The following is a 7126-nucleotide window of genomic DNA, read 5'->3' on the forward strand; positions in this document are numbered from 1 at the left end:
ATATATATATTTTTTGGTAGTTGAGTCTTCTTCTCTATATAATTTATATAAATACTACATGAAACTATTTCCGACGATTAAAAGTTGTTCTGCACAAAAGAATACGGATTTTATTCGATATAGGGTCCCTTTTTATAATTGTTTTCGAGTATCATTTTTAAGTTTTTAGAAACCTTTATTAAATTTTTTCAAGAAGTGACCATATTCCATTCAGCGTTTTCAATCAGATTAAAAATGTAGTTAAAAAATGAGTCATTTAATGTATATTTTAGTGTAGTACTTATATTTTCTCTTTCTTATCAAAACACCAGTATTAGAAATTCAAATAAGCAAAGCTTCAAACTTAACAACCATGCACCAATATTAGTGATACTTACTAGTATATCAGAACATGGAAATATATACCACAGGACTCGTCAAAAACAATATTGCAAACTGAAACAACGCTAGAATACTTTTCACATCCAAACTTGTTTTCCACAGATCATATTCAAGCTGGAAAAGCCTCTTTGACAGATTGAATAGCAGCAATGGGCCTCACATTGTGTCGACAAAAATCCGCCTCGCGAAGAACATGTGCCCATTCATCTAACGTCCTCTCTTTTGCCTTTGTTAGTATGAGCCATCATCGCCAAATCTAGAACCAATCCGACATCATTTAGCTTGTTGTCTTCTTTCTGTTTCTCTTTATTACCAATCACAGCTTCTACTATTATCACCTTCCCTTTGTCCTTTGGAATGGCTTCCTTACACATTTTCCGTATGTGGATACACTCATCATCTCCCCAGTTATGAAGAACCCACTATCCCATATGATCAACACCAAACGAGAACAAATTAAAATGAAAAAAAGAAAGAAAGATATATTAAAACATACTTGGGGTTAAGATCACGAACAAGCTTCTCGTATATGAATATTAAAGATATACTTGATGTTTCTAGTTAATTCAATTGTTAAACATTTTTTTTAACCAAAAAAAAAAAGTTCAATTGTTAAAGTCACACTGGCTTGGAGTAATACTTATAAACATCTAACTTTGTACCAATTTATTTTATTGATTGATTAATATTTTCTAATCAGCGTTTTTCAGCCGATGATTAAGCTATAATTTTCTATAAAAATAGTATTACATTTTTTTTGGTGGAATATAAAAGAAAAAAAATGGTTTTAGGTTCAAAAGAGGTATTTAAGGAAACGAAAATCCTCGAACCTTGACCGTTGGATGAAGTTCTTAAAATCCAACGGCAAGGGAATTCCACCCAGATCTGACGGTGACAAACAAGGGCGGGAAAAGGAAGAGTCGCGATCCGAGGGCTCACATTCATCCTTTCGAAATAGAGCCTCACGTCAGCACAAAAAATCGACCGACGCGACGGTTACGTCCCTCGAGAAAATCCGAAGCGTCTAGGCCATCATTACGGACGAAGGCTCGGGACCGATTTTCCACACCCGAAGCACCCAGGTCATCATTGCGAACGAAGGCTTAGGACCGGTTTCCCACACCTGAAGCACAGAAATACGGCCGAACCTAAACTCGAGGCCGCCTAAAAGGAACCCTCGACTTGGGGGGTAGCTGTTGTGTGAGAAAATGTGAAGGACACGTGGAAGAACGATAATATAACACGTAGCCTTAACTACTCCCCGCAAAGCAACAACCCTCGACGCCTGGGGCTCCCTCCGGTTCCGTTATAAGGAACCTAAGTGATAGGTCCAACTTAGGGCGTCGATTCCTCCTGACATCGACAGTTCGTACCGTCGACCTTAGGACATAGAAATCTCCCGACGGTGGAACCAACAGCCAAGAAGGACAGTTGGGTTGAACAACACTGGCGACGAGGGGAATGCACTTTGGGGAAAAACCTGACATGGCAAGTTACGTGTAGAGGTGGGGGATGTCTGCAAAGCAGACATTAATTGCGAACCCTAAAACTGCCCCACAGGGGACAGAAAAGGGTTACAAAAACGCACAGAGCCATAATAGAAGACTAATTGGCTGAGTGAACAGTACTCCAAGTGATTAGTGGGCTACGACTGGGCCTAAAAAGGAGAGCACTTGAATGCTTCTACCTACGAAGGAAATCAACCCAGCGAAGGAAGCTCCCAGTATAAAAAGGGCAAGACCCCATACAGAAAAGAGGTTGAGATCCAACAGAACACAGAACAATTGATGTAAATTGTAATCCTCTCAAAAGAAATATATAACAACAGTGGATGTAGCTATGATTTTATAGAGTAAACCACTATAAAATCCCTTGTGTTCTTTAATTGTGCATACCTTTTTATTTACGCACAATACACTCCACCAACAAATTCTCACACACATTCATCACTAAGGCCGGTAATCTAACGGGAAACTCAGAGGTAACCCGGCCTGTTTTTGTTGACGAGAATTCACCGTCAATAGTAGTATTAACATATGACTATTGGTTGGTCTTAACCTAGTCATGGATCTTTGTTATTTAATTTTAATACTCTCAATCAAATATGCACCACAAGCACCGATCCGTGCAGCCCTATAATTACATGGCAATATGTGGCTGATTGAATGATTAATATTGATTATTAGTATTACAATGGTACTTATTAGTTTCCTCTTATAAAAATATATTTCTACGTCAATAATAAGTCACCTATCACATAAAAAAAAAGTGTAATCGCGTTCGGACTTGTACTTGTGTAGATAGGTATTTAGATTTACGTACCACGAGTAATACAGCATCAGCCTTAGGAATGAATTCAAACATGTCACCTCCAACATGCTCAATGCCCTCACACTCTTCAGCAATAGACACAACATGATGAAGATCAAAGGTAATGCCCTTACTAATCCAAGGACGGGTCTTAACCAACATCTGCAAGGTCGTCCCATTGCCTCCGCCGACATCGACGAGGGTGTCAACCCCGTCCAAACAACCACTGATGATCTCTGTTACACCACGGTCGAGGAATCGATCGTTCCTTTGATTGACAAGCGCCGAGATATCCCAGTTGAGAGTCGGTCGCTGACGTCGAGGAAAAGGTCGTACCTAGGATGCCCTCAAGACGGCGAGTATTCGTGTAGGAGGATACGCGTCGAGGACTCCGCCTGAGTTGTGAGGGTCACGGCGTCGAGAGAGCAGCCCGGTCCAATCCAAACCAAATCCTGTCAACTAGAGGGAAGATACACTGTACCAACTACCAGGGTTCATGTCAGAAAATTAGGTAATTGGTAAGGGTGGTTAGCCTCACCTGGAAGCTAAAATCATGAAAACGAAACTGCCAAATCCCAGAATTTAGGGAAAAGAGATGATCTCCTTAGAAAATGTAGAGGAGGTCTCTTATATGTATAAGGCCTATAAATAGAGCCATGAGAATTCATTAAGTTTTTTTTACGCTCTATACTACTACTCTAGAAGGATTGTAATCAACAAAAATATTAGTACATCCACAAGTGGACGTAGGTAAAGAATTTTTGCCGAACCACTATAAATTTATGTCTTCTTTATCTTTTCATGCAACGATAATCCTCTATTAACCCGTGAGAGATTACTGTGAGTGTTACTAGAGAATTAATCTTTAGTTGACTGAAATCAACCGTCAACAATTGGCGCTAGAAGGAGGGCCCTAAACCTAGGAATCAATCCAGCAGTAAGCAGTGAATATGGCTTTGAGAAAGACTCACAGCATGACGGCAAATCAAAAAAGCCAGAAAGGCAAGAATCCTATCGTCGGAGGAAGGAATCCGATGAATCCACCCAACGGCGGCCATGAACCAGCGAGAGTACGGCCCAACCGCAAGGCACAACCACCGGCCGCTGGAAACCCTCCATACCGCCTGGACCAGCTCCAAAGGCAGATTGAAACACTCACTATGACCGTAGAGAGGATGGCTACAGCCCTCGCTGATCTATATATTTGTACTTTGACTTTGGTTGAAAAGTACATGTGCCCATGTATCTAGGCTCCTTTAGTGCATGCAGTCATTTAAGCAACCTTTGGCCCCCTATGTTACAACCCAACAAATATCATCAAATCAATGTTCTATATAATAATAAAGAGAAGGGAGTTTCTCCTCTAGGATCAGAAAAATAAAACTACTAGTAGTTTTATTTTTTTTAGCCGTTTTTAACTGTCAGATCTGCATCAGTAACTATCTATTCTGCATATTTTTTCAACCTAATTTGATTTTGACTAGAATCAATAATAAAAAAAACTGGTGCTACCGATAGGACGGTCTACTAGAGAAACTCTAAAAAAAAATACAATACTGCTATATATGAATTGGGGATCGATATGTATATCTATATCTGTATTATATAGCTATGGTAAAAGCAAGGGAAATAAATAGCAAGATAAGAGAAAATTCTTCTATTACATTTGGCAGCTCAATCTCCAAACCATATCCTGTCAACTAGAGGGAAGATACACTGTACCAACTACCAGGGTTCATGTCAGAAAATTAGGTAACTGGTAAGGGTGGTTAGCCTCACCTGGAAGCTAAAATCATGAAAACGAAACTGCCAAATCCCAGAATTTAGGGAAAAGAGATGATCTCCTTAGAAAATGTAGAGGAGGTCTCTTATATGTATAAGGCCTATAAATAGAGCCATGAGAATTGATTAAGTTTTTTTACGCTCTATACTACTACTCCAGAAGGATTGTAATCAACAAAAATATTAGTACATCCACAAGTGGACGTAGGTAAAGAATTTTTGCCGAACCACTATAAATTTCTGTCTTCTTTATCTTTTCATGCAACGATAATCCTCTATTAACCCGTGAGAGATTACTGTGAGTGTTACTAGAGAATTAATCTTTAGTTGACTGAAATCAACCGTCAACAATTGGCGCTAGAAGGAGGGCCCTAAACCTAGGAATCAATTCAGCAGTAAGCAGTGAATATGGCTTTGAGAAAGACTCACAGCATGACGGCAAATCAAAAAAGCCAGAAAGGCAAGAATCCTATCGTCGGAGGAAGGAATCCGATGAATCCGCCCAACGGCGGCCATGAACCAGCGAGAGTACGGCCCAACCGCAAGGCACAACCACCGGCTGCTGGAAACCCCCCATACCGCCTAGACCAGCTCCAAAGGCAGCTTGAAACACTCACTATGACCGTAGAGAGGATGGCTACAGCCCTCGCTGATCTATATATTTGTACTTTGACTTTGGTTGAAAAGTACATGTGCCCATGTATCTAGGCTCCTTTAGTGCATGCAGTCATTTAAGCAACCTTTGGCCCCCTATGTTACAACCCAACAAATATCATCAATGACGTTTTCTATATAATAATAAAGAGAAGGGAGTTTCTCCTCTAGGATCAGAAAAATAAAACTACTAGTAGTTTTATTTTTTTTAGCCGTTTTTAACTGTCAGATCTGCATCAGTAACTGTCTATTCTGCATATTTTTTCAACCTAATTTGATTTTGACTAGAATCAATAATAAAAAAACTGGTGCTACCGATAGGACGGTCTACTAGAGAAACTCTAAAAAAAAATACAATACTGCTATATATGAATTGGGGATCGATATGTATATCTATATCTGTATTATATAGCTATGGTAAAAGCAAGGGAAATAAATAGCAAGATAAGAGAAAATTCTTCTATTACATTTGGCAGCTCAATCTCTTTTCTTTTTAACTCACTTTCTTCTCTCAATACTTCTTTCTACTCGTTTACAAGTGCAACTCTCTCTCTCTCTCTCTAAACGCAATCACTTCTTAACAAATACATGTATGTTCATATTTTTACAAAACTCTCTCAAGTTAATTTCCCAGTCGTTGATCCTGCTCTGCCTAGGCCTACTGGGTTCTTGAGATTTGATCTGTTATTCATAATATTGATGGCTTCTAATTAATTCATTTTGAAACTTCTTGTATAGTTTTCCTTATTATAGTCATTTTTCGATTAACGTGTTGTATGGTTTGCCACTAGACAAATTGGCAGTTGCCAAACGCTTTACTATATTTATTTTACCTTGTAATTGAAAGTTTTCATTCAATTAATAAAATGACTATTTCTGTTGGAAATTTGGTCATTTATATTAAATTCTGTAAATTCTCACCTCTCAATAACTTTTGTCACACATTAAACAAAACTGACAATTTTTTTAAGCACTATAAACCTTATTATTTACCTATTAAACAAAAATGCCATATTTTTTTTTTCGAGTAATATTCGGTTTTTAACTTTAAGTTTAGGAACAAATATGTCTAATAGAATGCATAAATCAAGAATGGATAAACTTAAGAAAAAGAGGAGAATAAACGGTTTTGATTCAATCTCAGACGGAGCTCCTGAAACTTTCCCACAAAAATTAAGAGCGATGTGAATAAGTAGAGTATTTGATCTCCCATATTATAATGTGCTTTGAGTGATTGAAATTTGCATATGTAGTGAGTAGTACACACACACACACATATATATCGAGGAAGATCTGATATTAACTTAAATCATATGAAACAAGGGATTTGTCTCTTTTGATTGAACTCTTAAACTCGTGAACTTAAAATTATATTCCATGCCTAGTATTTCGATAAAATTTGTTATAGGTCAGATCATTTTTGTTTTTTTTTTTGTACGTTCCTTTATATCCTCAGACGTTAAGCCGGCTGATGGCAGTCAAATTTCTGTTAGGAGGGATTAATAATTAAAAAAAATGAGATTATAAGATCAAATTTTTAATGTTTAATGAGGGCTTGTTTTTCTGCTATAAAAAATTATCCATATATATATATATATATGTTTTCTTAAAACAAATAAATAAATAAATTAAGTGGGATTCTGAGCCCTTACTAGAAAGAAACTGGCGCCACGTATGATGGGTGTGGGCGTTTAGGGCTTGAGGCCACCACTTAAGACTCCTCATCTTTGCTTTACACTCGAGAAGATTGATTAGAGCATAAATGTTAGAATTACTCTTTTTATCCCTTATTATATTTATTGTTTGATAATTGGATTCTATTATTTTATTTTTTGTTCAAATAATAATATTACATGCTAGTGAAGTCCATGTGTCAAACAGTAAATATAGAGAGTGACAAAAAAATGTGACATAAAAATTGTACTAACATTTCTCTTGATTAGAGATTCTCACTCAAAAGTTTGTTATCATCAAAACAATAATGTTTTAATCTGTTATA

General features: G+C 37.4%; 1 pseudogene; it reads right to left on the reverse strand.

The window, feature by feature from the left end:
• Positions 1-490: 490 nt before the first annotated feature.
• On the reverse strand, positions 491-3749 carry LOC112092869 (annotated as a pseudogene).
• Positions 3750-7126: the final 3377 nt, after the last annotated feature.

Source organism: Morus notabilis, unplaced genomic scaffold (assembly GCF_000414095.1).
Source record: "Morus notabilis unplaced genomic scaffold, ASM41409v2 Scaffold629, whole genome shotgun sequence".
Lineage (NCBI taxonomy): Eukaryota > Viridiplantae > Streptophyta > Magnoliopsida > Rosales > Moraceae > Morus > Morus notabilis.